This window comes from Balaenoptera physalus (assembly GCF_965194825.1).
Source record: "Balaenoptera physalus genome assembly, chromosome: 19".
In the NCBI taxonomy this organism is placed as follows: Eukaryota; Metazoa; Chordata; class Mammalia; order Artiodactyla; family Balaenopteridae; genus Balaenoptera; species Balaenoptera physalus.
The window spans coordinates 66,793,339-66,809,054 of record NC_138900.1 but is presented as its reverse complement, the minus strand read 5'-3'; the positions used below and the strand labels follow the sequence as shown (position 1 = coordinate 66,809,054).

The 15,716-nt window shown below is 50.6% G+C and overlaps 1 protein-coding gene across 3 annotated transcripts in view; it reads right to left on the bottom strand.

Annotated features, from left to right (window-relative positions):
- Positions 1-15,716, bottom strand: part of ZNF469 (zinc finger protein 469) — a 285,469-nt gene that overhangs the window by 222,810 nt on the left and 46,943 nt on the right. For 2 of the 3 annotated variants that reach the window (XM_082436887.1, XM_082436886.1), the window contains exon 2: positions 11,347-11,396. The gene's annotated coding sequence lies outside the window, so the exon portion shown is untranslated. Of the gene's footprint in view, positions 1-11,346; positions 15,533-15,716 lie in introns of those variants that run through there. The other variant, XM_082436885.1, reaches the window with a different exon arrangement.

The following is a 15,716-nucleotide window of genomic DNA, read 5'->3' as shown; positions in this document are numbered from 1 at the left end:
ATCTGTTTGGATTTAATTGACTCTTTTTTTCCAAAGCCGCTTTTTCCCCAAACTTACTACAAAAGCAGATGAGTATGCAAGATGATGTGCTGGTCATTTGCGAGCTGTGATAGATGCTCAGATGGCCTTTGGGCTGACAAGTCTGGAACGACCTGCAGCAGGCAGCTGAGAAGCCCGCCAGGGGACAGAGACGCAGTGATAACAATTAAAAATGTGCCCACCTTAACACTGGTATTTCCCTCAGCTGGTTTCTTTTTCCCCCCACATCTTAATTGGAGTATAATTGCTTTACAATGGTGTGTTAGTTTCTGCTGTATAACAAAGTGAATCAACTATACATATACATATATCCCCATATCTCCTCCCTCTTACGTCTCCCTCCCACCCTCCCTATCCCACCCCTCTAGGTCGTCACAAAGCACCCAGCTGATCTCCCTGTGCTATGCGGCTGCTTCCCACTAGCCATCCATTTTCCATTTGGTAGCGTATATATGACAGTGCTACTCTCTCACTTCGTCCCAGCTTCCCCTTCCCACCCTGTGCCCTCAAGTCTGTTCTCTACATTTGTGTCTTCATTCCTGCCCTGCCACTAGGTTAATCAGTACTGCTTTTTTAAATTCCATATATATGCGTTAGCATACGGTATTTGTTTTTCTCTTTCTGACTTACTTCACTCTGTATGACAGACTCTAGGTCCATCCACCTCACTACAAATAACTCAGTTTCGTTCCTTTTTATGGCTGAGTAATATTCCATTGTATATATGTGCCACATCTTCTTTATCCATTCATCTGTTGATGGACATTTAGGTTGCTTCCATGTCCTGGCGATTGTAAACAGTGCTGCAATGAACATTGTGGTACATGTATCTTTTTGAATTACAGTTTTCTGTCAGCTGCTGTTTTGAGTTCCAAGTCCAAGACGTTTTGGAGCAGGACCTGCTCTATTATTCTGTGGGAGAGAGGGCGATGTGTGAAGCCCGCTGCACTGGCTCAGGGCACCACCACCTCCACCACCCCGAGCTCTGCTGGAGAGGGTTCTGGCAGTGTCTGGAGGGCACTGGCCGGGCCTGGGCTTGCTCCTCGGCGTCCCGGGACAGATCTCCTTGTCCGGCGCCTCTGCGCCCTGACTGACAGGACCCCGGCCCCCAGCCAGCTCCCTTGGCGGCCCAGGTCCAATTCGTCATGTTCTCTCTACTGCGTCTCTGGGTCCTCAGAGAGAAACGCCAGCCGCATCGGTTCACCCTGGCATCTCCGAAGACAGAAGCGCCCAGGGGTGGCGCACACGAGGCCCTTCGTGATGATGGACGTGAGCCTGAATTCACGAGCGTTTGCACAGGCTGGTCCTAATAACACAGGATCACCAGCAACTGTAAGCATGTGACAAGATGCAACTGCAGCCAGGTGCCAGACATCTCTAGCCCACCAGGCGCAGACCTGCTCACCCCCAGGAGTCAGGGAGGCGTAGCAGGAAGTGGGTGCATCTTTCAAAGGCAAGAAGGGCTCTGTTCAAATCCTAGCTCCACCACTTACCAGCGGCCTGGTCTTGGAGAATTCTCCTGACCTCTTTGAAATTAATCCCCTCGTGATCAGAAAACATACTTTGAAGGCTTTTAATCTTCTGAAGTTTACTGAGCTCTGTTTTATGGTCCAGAATGTAGTCCATCTGGATGAATCTTCCATGTGTGTTCTACTGCGGTTGCGTGGAAAGTTCTGTAAATGTCAGTTAGGTAAAGTTAATTGATAACGGTTTTCAAGTGCTCTGTGTCATCACTGATTTTCTCCTTGTTCCCTCCTTTGTTGGGGGAAGGAGGGCTGTGATGCTTCCTGACGCGTCTGCTTTGCTGGGATACGGTCTCCAGTTACCCAGTCAAACACTCACCTGGGTGCTGCTGGGAGGGGATTTTGCAGATGTGATTACAGTCCCTGATCAGTGGACTTTAAGCAAAGGAGATGATCTGGGTGGGCCTGGCTTAATCAGTCAGAAGACCTTAAGAGCTGGGCTGAGGCTTCCCCAGGGAAAGAAGAAATTCCTCCCATGAACAACAGCGTCGGCTGTGTCTGCACCCACGTCAACCTGCTGTCACACTTGCTTTGCAGCCTATACAACTGCATGAATGGACTTTGCATCTTCTTGATACAAACACACCTCCTGCAGGTTCTGCTCCTCTGGCTGAACCCTGACTAAGCCCAGGGTATCGAAACTGCCAGCAATAATTGTGATTTCTCTATTTCTCCTTTCAGCTCTATCAGTTTTCATTTCATGTATCTTGAAGCTGTTACTGGGGGTATACACATTCAGCATTGTGTCTTCTTGATGAACTGACGCCTTTATCTTGATGAATGGACTTCTTTGTCCCTGGAAATACTCTTTGATGTGAAATCTACTTTGTCTGGAGTTAGTAAGGTCACTGCAGTTTTCTACTGGCTAGTGTTAGCAAGGTACATCTTTTCCCATCCTCTTACTTTTAACCTATCTGTGGCTTCCTATGTAAACTGCACTTCTTGAAGGCAGCATTTACTTGGGTCTTGCTTCCTTATCCTACCTTGCAATCTCTGTCTTCATTTTGAATGTTAGACTATTTAATGTAATTATGATATAGTTGGGTTTAATTATGTAATTAATGTAATTATGATATAGTTGGGTTTAAATCTCCCTCCTTGTTCTGGGTTTCTACTTGCCCCAGCTGTTCTTTGTTTTTCTTTCTTATTGTCATGTCTTCTTTTAGATTAATCAAGGGTTTTATTTTAATGATTCTCCTTTATTCCCACTATGGGCTTATTAGTTACCCCTTAATTTTTTATTTTTACTGGATGTTCTAGAGGTTATAATATACCTCTTTAACTTATCACAATCTACCTTCAAGTAATATTATTCCCCATCACATTTGGTGTAAGAATCACTCAACAATATACTCCTATGTCCCCCTCCCATCCTTTGTGCTATTATTGTCACAGATTTTACTTCCTTGTAAACTATAAACCCCCAAATACATTGTTATTATTCTTGTTTTAAACAGTGAAATACCGTTGCAGGAGACGTAAAAATTAGAAAAATATCTTTTACATTTACCTATTTAATTACTATTTCTGGGTCACTTCACTGCTTTGTGTAGATCTAAATTTCCATCTGGGATTATTTGTTTTTCTGTTGGAAGAACCTCCTTTAACACTTCTTGTAAATCGGATTTGCTACCAATGAATTCTGTTGGTTTTTGCTTGCCTGAAATAGTCTCTATTTTATTTCCAATTGTGAACCGCATTTTCACTGGCTGATAACATCACTGTTGACAGACACCCTGCCCCCCACCGCCCTGAGCACTTCAAAGATGCTTCCCCATTGTTTTCTGGCTTGCATGCTTTCTGGCAAGAAGTCTGCTGTCCCTCATGGTTCTGCTCCTCTGTCCACAATGTGTCATTTTTATCTGGTTGCCTCTAAGATCTCTTTTTATTACTGGTTTTCAGCAATTTGTTTACAATGTGCCTTGATGTGGCTTTCTCAGTGTTTACTCAAAACAGGCTTTATTTGGCTCCTTGCATCTGTGGGTTTCTAGTTTCCATCAAATTCAGAAAGCTTTTGGCCACTATTTCCTCAAAACAGGTTTTGTCCCTGCCTCTTTCTCTTTCTAGAACTCCAATTACACACAGGCTAGATGACTGGATATTATCCCACGGGTCACCACAGTTCTATTATTTTGTTTTTTAAGTCTTTTTTCTCTCTGCTCTAATTTGAATAGTTTCTATGGCTTCAAACTTGCTGATCTTTAAATCCACAGTGTTTACTCTGCTGTGAATTATATCCAGCATATTTTTCATTTTGGATATTAAATTTTCAACTCAAAGTTCCATTGTGACTTTTTTATATCTTTCATTTTGCTTCTTATTGTTTATTGCTCTTCCCTCTTGAATGTATGGAACATATTTTTAGTAGCTGTTTTAACATCCTTGTCTGCATATTCCATCATCTCTGCCACATCTGGGTATTTTTCTACTGACTGATTTTCCCCCCTGGTTTTGGGTCTGAATTTTCTGTTTTTGCATGCATGGTTAATTTTGATTGAATGCCAGACACTGTGAATGTTCACTGTTGCTTTCTGGTTTTTGTGGTGCTCCTTTAAATGGTCTTGGATTTTATTCTGGTGTGCAGTTCTGAGTTATTTGGAATTAGTTAGACTCTTCCGAAGCCTTTTTATCAAGTGTCATTAGGGTGGGTCCAGAACAGACTTAGGCTAAAACTAACTTACCGTCATTATTCAGAAAATACTCATGAGGATTCGACTAAAGCCCAGTGTATTCTAAGGTCTTTCCATCCTGACTGGTGTAAACAGAGACTATCCTAAGCCCTGTGTGAGCTCCAAGGATTGTTCTGCCTGCTCCTTTGGGCAGCTCTTTCCCCAGCCATCTGTCCTTCCCTCACATACATGCACACATCAGCCACGACCTGGTGGGGTCTCTCTGCAGCTCTCTCTGCCCCAGCACTCTGCCCTCCAAGTCTTGCTAATTTGGCTTCCCTGAACTCCAAGCTCTCTCTCCTCCACTCAGTGAGGACCACCTCTATTTCACTTCCCTTCCCTACAGTGAGCTGGTGCAGTCATGGGCCCTTGTTTGTCCCTTTCACTGTCTATTGTCCAGTGTGTGAGAGCTGTGCTTGGTACATTCCCTCCAGCTTTCTGGTCATTTACAGCAGGAAGGTAATTCCCATGCCTGTTACCCCACACTGGCCAGAATCAGAGGTCCAAAACCAAAAGTCAGTAACATTTTCAGAAGAGGTTTTTGGTCTAATGTAGAGCTGATTTTTTTTTTCCCACATTTTAAATAGAACCCCTAAGATCCATTCTTTTCTACTGTTATTATCATTTCAAGAAATAACAAAAAGAATACCATCTCCGGATAAAGGGTATTTCTCCCCAAAGTAGGACAGTTGTGGGTCTTACACCAGTTTATAAACTCTCTGCAATTTCCTTATTTAACCACAGACTTGAATGTTTTTTCCTAGGCTGACACTGAAGACAATATTGATCAGAGATGATGGAGATACCATGCTTGGAATAGGAGTTAGGAATGTGGTTTATTATTATTAGGTGTGTGTATGTGAAGCAGAAACTGTGAGCATGACCTTTGCATGTGTCTTCCTGGCAGAATCAAGGGCAGATGTCCTGCTTCGGAAGCCAAAGTGACACGGGGACAGCTACTTGTCACCAAGACCCAGGGCAGCGATCTCTAAAGTGGGCTCCACACACCTCTAGGTGCCCCCAGGCCAGCACTTCATATCAATACCGTATTGCATTCTCAAAGGGATCCTGGAGCAGGTGGCAGGTGGCCCATGGCCATGAGAGGTGGAGCTAGGGTGAACCTGGGTCTGCCAAGCGTCAGGTCAAGGTGGTTCCCAAATACCAGCTGTTCAAGTACCTCCCTCAAACGTTTGCCAAATCTTCGCAATACCTACCTGTTATTCACTTAACATGTTTCTTTAACATCATTTCTAAAAATATCTAAATTTATTTTCAAAAGAAATTTACGTCACTGCCACCAATGAGAAATCAGTATCATTTGCTTTTTAAAGAAAACCCTCAGGGACCCATGAAAATAATACACTATGATTAACTTCTAGCCAGATGCTCCTGCTTTCCTGGGACTTTCTCATTCTTCATTAAAAAGAGAGACCGGCAACTTCCGGAGAGGTATTAGAGTCATATTAATACCTAACTGAGACTTTCTCTTACATATAATTGGAAATTTTGAAAAAGATTCTGCAGCGCCCAGTTAAATTTGGCTGAAAGAACACACGCCATTTTTCTCTGCCCTTTAACAAGAACAGAACTAGAGCAGAGGCAGAGATGGCACATGCCCACCAGGAGCAGTGGGGGTCAGAGGTGGACACTGTCAGATGGAAGATGAAAACCAAGTGGAGAGAAGGCTGGGGGCGGCGGTCCCAGTGATGGAGAGCAGAGTTGAGGAGCCTGAGCGAGACGGAGGCCCTGTTCAAATACAGAACTTGCCACTGGCTCAGGAAGTGAAGACCCCAGGAGTCCCCGAGGGTGGGAGTGTGGGCTAAGATGGGGAGCAAGAGCCCTGGTTGGACCCCCGAAACCAGAGGACCCCCTCCAGAGAAATGGTCATCTGGGGAGCTGTGAGCACAGATACTGACTTTGGGAATCCTCCTGTGAAACAACTGCCTCCTGGGTCACTGCCCTCCTGGGAGGCCCTCACCAAGCCTGGCTTAATTCAGAGTAACGTGCCATCCTGCTCACACCCGCTCTGAGAATGGAGGTCAGCCATGGACCCCGGACACTGAGTGGAGACCCTCACAACAAAGACAGAGATCAAACCCAAAAGCTGGGAAAAAAGAAGAAGGCAGAAAGAAAAAAGAACTCTCAGGAAACAGAAAATGCAGGGAGGAGAAGAAAGCTCCAGAGAAGGCACAGTTAATAACTGTCAGGAAGGGAAAGATGGTGTATCGATGAAAGAAGAACAGGGTGCCGTAAGAAAGGAAGAATGATTCAAATAATAAGAAAAAAATCTTGGAAATTTAAAATATATTCGTAAAACAAAACCAAAAATATCATGGAAGAGTAGGAAGAAATTGTTTGAGGAAATTTCCCAGAAAGTTGAACAGCTAAAGAGAAAGAGATAGATTGAGAGATTAAAAATGGGGAGAAGAGGTACGAGAATAAAAGGACCAACCCAAAAGGCCCAGGACCTGACCAGTAGATGTTACGGAACACACAAGACGGAGGCAAAATAGGACTATTTTAAATTAAAGGTACAGTAAAAGAAAATTTCCCATAAGTGAGGGGCAGGAATCGTCATGATGAAAGACACTGCCAAGTTCCCAGGCAGCTCCTAGAAGAGACCCACACTGCAGCCTCACACCATGAGATTTCAGAAGGGAGGGGGCCTAGAAGTTTCCAGACACACGAAACATGTCACAGAGGATCGGGAATCAGGCGGCATCTGTTTTTCAATGGCAACCCCAATACCCTTTAACATTTGGAGGGAAATTATTTCAAACCCAGTATTCTGTAGTCAGACAAGTTATCAAGTGTAAGGGCAGAATAAGGACATTTCTTTAAGACACACAAGTTCTTAAAAACTTACCCACCGTGCACTGTTTCCCAAGAAGCTAGGAAGGGAAGGCGCAAGGTAAGGCAAGATGTGAGACGCGGAGAAACAGTGCTCCCAGCTGTGGCCGAGGGTGGACAGAAGCGTGGGAGGAAACCCCCTCAAACAGTGGAACCGTCACCTATCCGCAGGGCTTACCACGTGGAGAGAATCTGAGGGTTGAGATAGATGGCTTGGAGAAGAAACAGGGGACCAGAAGCAGAAAACTAAGCTTGCAGGAGAGAAGCGCCTATTAACCCCAGAGAAAACAAAAGGCTGTTGCAGAAAAGAAATGTGACTCTAGCACGTCGTGCAGCCTGATGGGAACGTGACTGACACTGTCCGTAACGCCTCACACGCTAAATACTGCTTCAACCGAGGGGCACCATTTAGCTCCATGAGGATGGGGAGGCGGAAGAGGCTGCAGGCGGCGCAGGGTGGGGAGCTGTGCGAGAGAGATAAAGGGTGTTTAAAATGTGAAAGATCACGAAGCAGCAATAAAAGCGAAATACTTAGAGTTAGTGAAAAATAATCAGAAGAAACAACTAACAGAGAGAAGTGTGAGCCCGTCTGGGAAAGAGGGTTTGAGGTGGGAAGAGAGGCAGGGAATGGTCTTCAGTGGAAAATAACGTCCTGTTGGACTTTCAACACCATGTGGACGGAGAGCTTTGGGGGGAAATTACGTTGAAAAACAAAGAAACAGGAAAAGAATGGAAAGGGACTGAGTTTCACACGACGGCCATCACCTTCCCAAATCAAGTTTGCCTTGTCTGGCCTGCAAGGACCATCTAAGGGGTCTTGACTTTCCTCTCCGTGAACTTTGTACGTGGTGAGCTGGCCGGTGGGCACTGTCGCCGGGCTTCCTCTGGTTTCTGGAGCAGACCTGGAGCCCGCCAAGCGGAAAGTCCCTTCCCCCAAGGGTGACAAGGACCAGGAGAGCCACCGGCACCACCAAGCGGTCCCCCCCAGAGAAGAGTCTCAATTTGGACACAAATGACAAGTGGGGCAACGCAGTCTGTATGGGGAGGGGCCGTCCCGAACACCGTGGGGTGCTGAGCAGCACCCCTCCTCCCACGAGACGCCAGGAGCGCCCCCCTCAGCTGCAACGTCAGAGTTGTCTCCAGACACTGCCACGTATCCCCTCGGGACAGAGCCGCCAGATTCAGCAAATAAAAATATAGGACGCCCAGTCCAATTTGTATTTCAGATAAGCAATAAATAATTTCTAGTATAAGTATGTCCCAAGCAATATTTGGGATATACTCATACTGTTTAAAAACCCTATTTGTTCGTCTAAAATTCCAGAATTCACATTTAGCCAGGCATTCTGTATTTTACCTGACACCCCTACCTGGTGGGCAAATGTGCCCCTGGTTAAGAAGCGCAGCTCTGGAACAAGTCTTTCAACTCTTCTCGTGGCACATCTCCATTTGTAAATAATTTTGTCCGCTTGTTTATAAAGCGTACACACGTGCTATCTGATCACTATAGTGGCCATACTGTTCAACACATATACACAGCGAAATTTTTAAAGAACGGTATTCAAAAGTCCATAGAAGTTTTAATATTTTCTTCTCACACCCAAGGGTCCCCTTATTCAGCCCATTTGAGAAGGCACGTGTGAACCCACCTGCGACTGGAGGAGCATGACCTCCAGGGGCCACCTGCTGACCCCCTGGGGGTGTCAGGAAACCCGCTGCCCGGTGACACGGGCCTTCACACGGGGACAGGAGCACCGTTAGCAGCCCTGACTCCTCACCATTCACGTGCCCGTCCGCGCAGCAGGTGCTCACGGGGCCGCGTGTGCCGAGGCCTGTGTCCCCGGCTCCAGACCCGCAGACCCTCTGCCGAGCGGAGGGGTGACCCCTGGATGCGGGACCGACCGTAAGTACTAAATACATCCCGGCGGGGCCGTGTGCCATGGAGAGAAGTCAGGAGGGAGCAGGGACAGAGGTGTTCGAGGAGGTGGCCTTGGGGCAGAGCCCAAGTGGAGGGCGGAGCCGGGCAGCCCGGAGGGGTCTGGGCAGAAGGTCCCGGGGCGGCAGCCAGGATGCCGGTCCCAGGCGGGAGGAGGACGGGTCTCTGAGGGGGCGCAGGACCTCTCTGACTGCCTTCTGGAGAACAGACTATAGGGTGGGGGGACGGGGAGACCCATGAGCAAGCCTTGGCCGTGGTCCAGGCGAGAGAGGAGGGCTTGGGCTGGCAGCAAGTGATGGAGGTGATGGCAAGCTTCCGCATCTCTCTTAATAAGGCGCCACAGGACCTGCTGGGTGACTGCATGTGGGCGCGAGCGCGCGGTCCAGGATGACTCGAAGGTTCTCGGCCGAGAAGGTGGAAACGAGGCACTGCCTGTACAGCTCGTGGGAGGAGCCAGATGGGGCGGGGGCCGAGGCTGGGATGGGAGGACAGCGACGGTGAATGGTTTTCCAGAAAGGACGGCGCACCGTGTATGAGCCACCTTCCTGCACCACAGAAAATCAAACAGACGAGCTTGTCAAGGTGACCTGCAGGCTGGCAAGGCCAAAGCTGGATTCAGGCCGGTTGCCCTCGTCGCTGGTCTCTTGCGGTCGTGGTGGGGAGTGAACAGGACGGAAGGGATGTGCTGAGTCCACGGGCAGAGACGGAGCACAGGGCACTGGCGGCTGCTGTTCCTGGGAACCATAACGACGACCGCACGACGGGCGGGCGGCTGGCAAGCCCCTTCCCACAGTGACCTCGGCCTCCATCCTCACAACAGCCCCGAGCGGCATTATCACCCCCAGCGAACAGCGAAGGAAATGAGGCAAGAGCGGGGAAGGGACTTGCCCAAGGTCACCCAGCGAGCTGGCGGCTGAACTGAGACCGGGACTCGGGCCCCGGCTCCCAGCCGGTGCTCCCCGCACCCCACCCGAGACCATGGAAGCCCATGGGAAGATGCTCAACGCACCAGTCCTGGGGGGAACACAAACCAAAACCCCGGCGAGCGGCCACTGCACACCCACCAGGACGGCCAGGCTCACGGACGCTGACAACCAGGCCACGGGCACTCCTGGGCGTGGCAGCGGGCGTGCCTTGGGGTGCAGCCACTTTGCAATGTGTTCTGGTGGTTTCTCATGTTACATCTATCTCAGCGTACAACCCAGAAATCCCGACGAATACGCACAGAGCGCCGACTGGATGCTGGGGAGAGACAGGCAGAGACGCCAGCCCGCGTGCAAGGGCTCCTGAGCGCGCTAAGCGCGGCCCCGAGAACCAGAATCGCCCAGACGTCTGCGGGAGGTGGATGGATGCGTCTGTATCACGGAAGGCCAGCCAGCAGTCACGAGGAGCACAGGACTAACGCCTGTGACAAGGTGGCCGTCGGATGCCTTGCGACCAGTGAAAGAAGACAGACCCCAAGGGCAGGTCCGGTCATTCCGCTTCAGGGACGTTCCAGAAAAGGCAAAACTGATCTCCAGCGACAGAAATCAGATGGGGGCTGCCGGGGGCTGGCGACGGGAAGGGTCGGCTACAAAGGGGATTCTAGGGGGTGACGGGGTGGTGACGGGAGAATTCTGTATGTTGACTGTGGTGGTGATGCAACTGGACGCATCTGTCCTCACTCAGAACAGCACAGTGAGAGGGGTGGATTTTAGTGATGTCGATTATATCCCAATAAACCTGGCTTAAACAACAACACACGTCAGACCACGTCCATCTCCTGCTGCAGACGTGTCGGCATCTTTTCGTTACTCTTGGGATACGGCGCACGCTCCTCTCCTCAGCCTCTTCACCCGCCTCCCAGCCGCCCCTGCCGCAGGTCTTCCCGGTCCTCAGGGACCCTGCACACTCTGTTCCCCGCCCCGCCCCGCCCACACCCTTCCTTCTCCAGCTGCAGACCCTCGTCCCACCACCTGCCGGAGGAGGCGCCTGTCTTGTGCTCAGGAGTCTTTCCCTCCATCGCGAGCAGCAATCACATTCCCGCTTAGCTGTCTGCCTGGCAGGCATCCGGCTCCCCACGAAGGACACACGCAATGCCTCTTTCTCAGCACTGATGCCCGGCCCTTGTTACAGCTCGTCACACAGTAGGTGTTCAATAAAAGTTACTGAATCAGAGAACGAATGAGCGAACAACTAAGTTCTGGAGACAAGAAACACACGAAGTGACTTCCCTACACCCCATTTCTTTGGCAAAAGAAAACTCTATCAAAAAGGACGCAGGGCAAGGTAACACAGCCACCCCTTGGGCCATCGCGGATCAGCGGCGGGGACAAGTGACGAGCCCTACCTGTCGCTGCGGCAGGTCTCCAGATTCACGGCTCAGAGCTTGCTGTCAGCCTGAAAAACAGAAGGGAAGAAAACAGTTAATAGCTTTGCTGAAGTCTAGGCTTTCCCAACTGCCTGGCTTTGCTCAGCCTAAAATCAGCAGAAAATTTCAGCCAAGTCTGGTGCCTGCTTCACCACCAGAGCTTCTGAGTTTCGGACCAATCATCAGTCTTCTGAAGTCGAGGTTCTATTAAGGCTTGGCTCAAACAACAGGGTCAGTAAGAGGCTTATAAAAAAGATTTGAAAGGCTCTCCGCGCACCAATTAGCTCTTACAAAACTGTACTCTGATGAGCAGCGTGCAGATCAATCAGCTCCACGTGGCTCCCTTTCCCTGGAAACACCCTCGGGCCTGAGAATTAAAGCTGGCGGTTGGGAGAGGTGAGGCCGGGGAGGGGGATCTCTGGGGCCCGACTGCTTCACAAGTTTTGCCAGATTCCTAGCGGAGGGAGGGGGTAAATAGTTGAGGACATCTGGCTGATATAAAAACACGGCTGGATTCATCCTTCCTCGAAGCAAATATTATTCTCATTAAAACATAATCAAATCATCTTTGGGGAAGAGCCGTCGTGGAGGAGGGCAGCACAGAGAAGCCCTCTGGTTACATGCAGCCGCGCTCAGCGGCTGGGCTGGGGTAGGGAGGCCCAGGCACCGCCCCCCCGACCCCCTGCCCCCCAGCCTGGTCCCGGCCCAGCATGGCTCCCTCCACCGGCTGGTGAGACTCTTGACCAGGGTCCTGGCTCCTCCCTTCCAGTTGGATCTCTGGGACAGGAAACTGCCTTCCCAATTCTCAACCAGGTCCGGAGCAGGAGGTCTCAACATGGAGACATCCCACAGCGAGAGGGCATGCTGTGCGTTGCTTGGTCGAATGCCAGCATCAAGGTTGTGTGAATTTGGTAGCCGTGGTTACCACCTACAATCAGCCAGCTCCCAGTAAGGGAGATTACTCTTCGTCAGGTGGGTTGGCCCCATCCAACCAGTTGGAGCTCTTAGGAGCCAAAAGTGAGGTTTCCCAGAGAAGAAAAAAATTCTGCCTCGTGACTATAACAGACACCCTGCCAGGGTTTCCAGCCTGTTGACCTGCCCTACAGATTTTGGACTTGTCAACCCCCAATCCTTAAAATAAAAATAAATTTCTCTCTCTCCGCAGATAGATAGATTAGATAGATAATTGATAGATAGATGATAGATACCCTCTTGGTCCCGTGTCTCTGGAGAACCCTGGCTGATACACAGAGAAGACAAAGATCTGTCAGTCCCCCAAGGCTAGCCCTTGAAAACTCCTCACCCAGGTGGCAGTGCAGACTGGTAGCTAAAAACGCTGACTCTTGGTTTATATGAAGTTCTGCAACAGGCAAAACTAATCAATGATGGAAAGATTAGGACACTGGCCGCCTCATCGGGGTGCAGGCAAGGACTGACTGGGGTGGGGGCACTTTCTGGGGGGACGGGAAATTCCACGTGCTGATAAGGGAGGGGTTCACAGGTGTCTGCTTACGTTAAAACTCAGCGAACGGTACACCTAAGGTTTGTGCATTTCACTGCACGGAAAGTTTACTTAAAAACATCAATACTGAACTCTAGCTGGTGAAATGTGAGCCCAAGTGTTAAGGCGTGAAGCGTACTGGAGTCTGCGGTGGCTGTTTGAAATGCGCACAAAAATAAGGCGGATCCACAGATGCAGAGAGGGATGGAGAGCTGCATCGACAGCTAATAAAGTGAATGCAGCTCGACGCTAATGGTGGGATCAGGTGGTGGGTTATGTGGGCGTTCGTGATAAAATCAGGTCAGCTTCCCTGTGTGTGTGAATGGTGGGGCCGGCCTGTCTGTGGCGAGTCCTTAACTGTGCTGAACGCCAGCTGCAGAACTGACCGGCGTCTTCACCTCTGCGCCTCTGTTCCCCCAACTAAAAACGCTGAGCGATGACAGCACCCGTTTTCAGGGCTGTGTGAAGGTTAAAAGGTGATGTGCTCAGAGCACGCGGCCAGCACCGGCACGACAGCAAGCGCTCAGCATCCCCAGCCGTTCTTAGCAGCCGTTTCTGCTTGCAACGCTAGGAACCAAGAGGCTGAGATGTGACTTGCTAGACAGCCCGAAGTCCTGAACCTCGGACACTTCTGAACACCGGACTCCTGAGTGCGCACCGCGCTGAGACGGGGACAGGACAGGGAGTAACATCCTCATTCCATGACCTTCAACCAGCATCAGGGGACATCACGCTGGAGGCTCGTGGGGACCAGGATTAACAAGCTACGGTCACCTGAGGCAGCATAAGCCAAGGGCCTGGGGAGCCCGGACGGGCAGGAGTGTGTGCTACCGTGACAGGCGGTGGGAAGCCTCCTGGGGGAGTTATGCAAGGTGGGAAGGACTTCAGCGGATGGATGTGGTCCCAGACTGGATAAAAGATGCCCGATGATGCAAGGTTCTGGTTCTGCATTCCATGTGGGTACAGAATATAAATACACTTGATTTTAAAATGTGGACCTCGTCAGAAGATTCTTCCGCTGGTCCAGAACATTCCACAGTGAAATGACAGCACTGTTCCCAAAGACCCCCGTTCCAGGACCACAGCGTGTGACTCCGCTGATCCTCCTACGCTTTTGCAGGGAAACATGTCAGCATCCTTCCGTGAGCGACTCTGCTCTGTGATCATTGTGCTTCACTAGAAGCTTCCCGAAGTGAAGTTTTCTGGCACGACATTCATTGAAAAATCTGAAGTTCCCAGTGGGTTTTGAATAAAATGCACCCCAAATGTAAAGGGCTCGTTTAACAATTAAATGCCACTGTGGGCCACTTTATTTACTAAGGACCCAGCAGCTCTGAGCCCGACGGATGAGGGTGGCAGTGAGCACAGGGGGAAGGGCGACTGCCCGGCTGAACTTGCTCTTGCTTTTCAATTCCGCATCGGCCGCATCACACCGGTTTTGCGGTCCAGTCGCTCCGCTTCTGACTTGTGAACTGCGCGAGCCTCAGCGTCCCTCGCGATGGGGACGATTTTCTGACGCAGTTCTCGCTTGCTGGGTGGCATTGGCAATTCCAAGAATACTTCTGCTCCACAGACATCTCAGTTTGGCAAAATCTTGTTTTCAGCATGATGTGCGTTCCGCCAGAATTTGAATTTGTATTATCACTGCAAAAATAAATTACTGTACCTTCAACGTTGAACTTTTAAACTGGATCCAAGAAAGCCTCCGCACTGCTTCCTATGCGGCCCGCTGCCCTGTCGGCTGGCGGCGTGGGCTCCTCGCGCCCCACAGGCCACTGGTGGGGACGGCACAACAGCCAGAGACCAGGGCTGGCGGGGCGGCGGGCGCCACACGTTAAAAATAAACTCATTTTGTAAATCTTTAAGTCCTAGCTAGATTCTCTTGCCACCCAAATCTCCGGCCTGATGTTCGCTGTCTTTGCTTCAAAGGGAGATGAGTGAATGTTAGAGACACGACTAGTTAGTGCCTGACCGAGTCTCCCTCCTGGTCACACCGCTGTCCGTGACCAGGGACAGAGAACGCCGGGCTTGCGTCTGTGACAACAAGAGAGCTTTTGCACAACGGGAGACGTGAAACATCCCCTAGAATATGGCAAATAATTTTAAATTATAGGAAGAATGTTAAGATAAATATTTAGAGGCTTTGAAGGAATGCAGCCCTGTTTCGAAGGAAAATGAAACATTGGAAAAACAGGCTCAACTGCTGTTTTCATTTCCAGAAGCTGCGTCGGATGCAAGAACCACGTGGGGGAGACGTTCTCCCCGCTCCCCGCACCCCAGACCGTGGCCCCACGGTCCTGATTCACCCTCTCCTTTCACAGTCTCTCTCCAGCCCCCCTTCCAGGCGCTGGCGCTCTGTGGAGGGTGGAGGCCAGTAAACTGGCCTGTCGCCCAGCAGCTCCGAGAACAGTGGGGTGGACGCCCACGCCCCTCACCCAACAGGCACCCTGTGCCCGTGTGGGGACGGCCCGCCCCTCCTTGCGCAAGTGTCCGCAGGGCGTGTCCGGAGAGGGTGAGTGCCCAGCCCAGCGTCACACTGGAAAGCGCGGCACCCTTCCCCTCGGCCCCAGCCCAGGCCATCCAGGGCAGCCCAAGGACCAGGCCTCCCAACAGGCAGGGCGGGGGAGCACAGCACCTGCAGAGGAGCGGGCACGGCCACGTGGACGCACCGCCAGGACCGGCTCCCAGGGCTGGGGCGGGAGGCAGCAGAGGGCCGCGCGTCTTACGCTGAAGGAGGGAGGAGCCGGACGCCGCTGAGCGGCTGACAGAGGTGCTGGAAAAGTCCCTCCTGGCAGAGGGAGGGCCGGGTCCCAGCGAGCAGAGGTCCTGGGGTCCCCACTGGCCACCA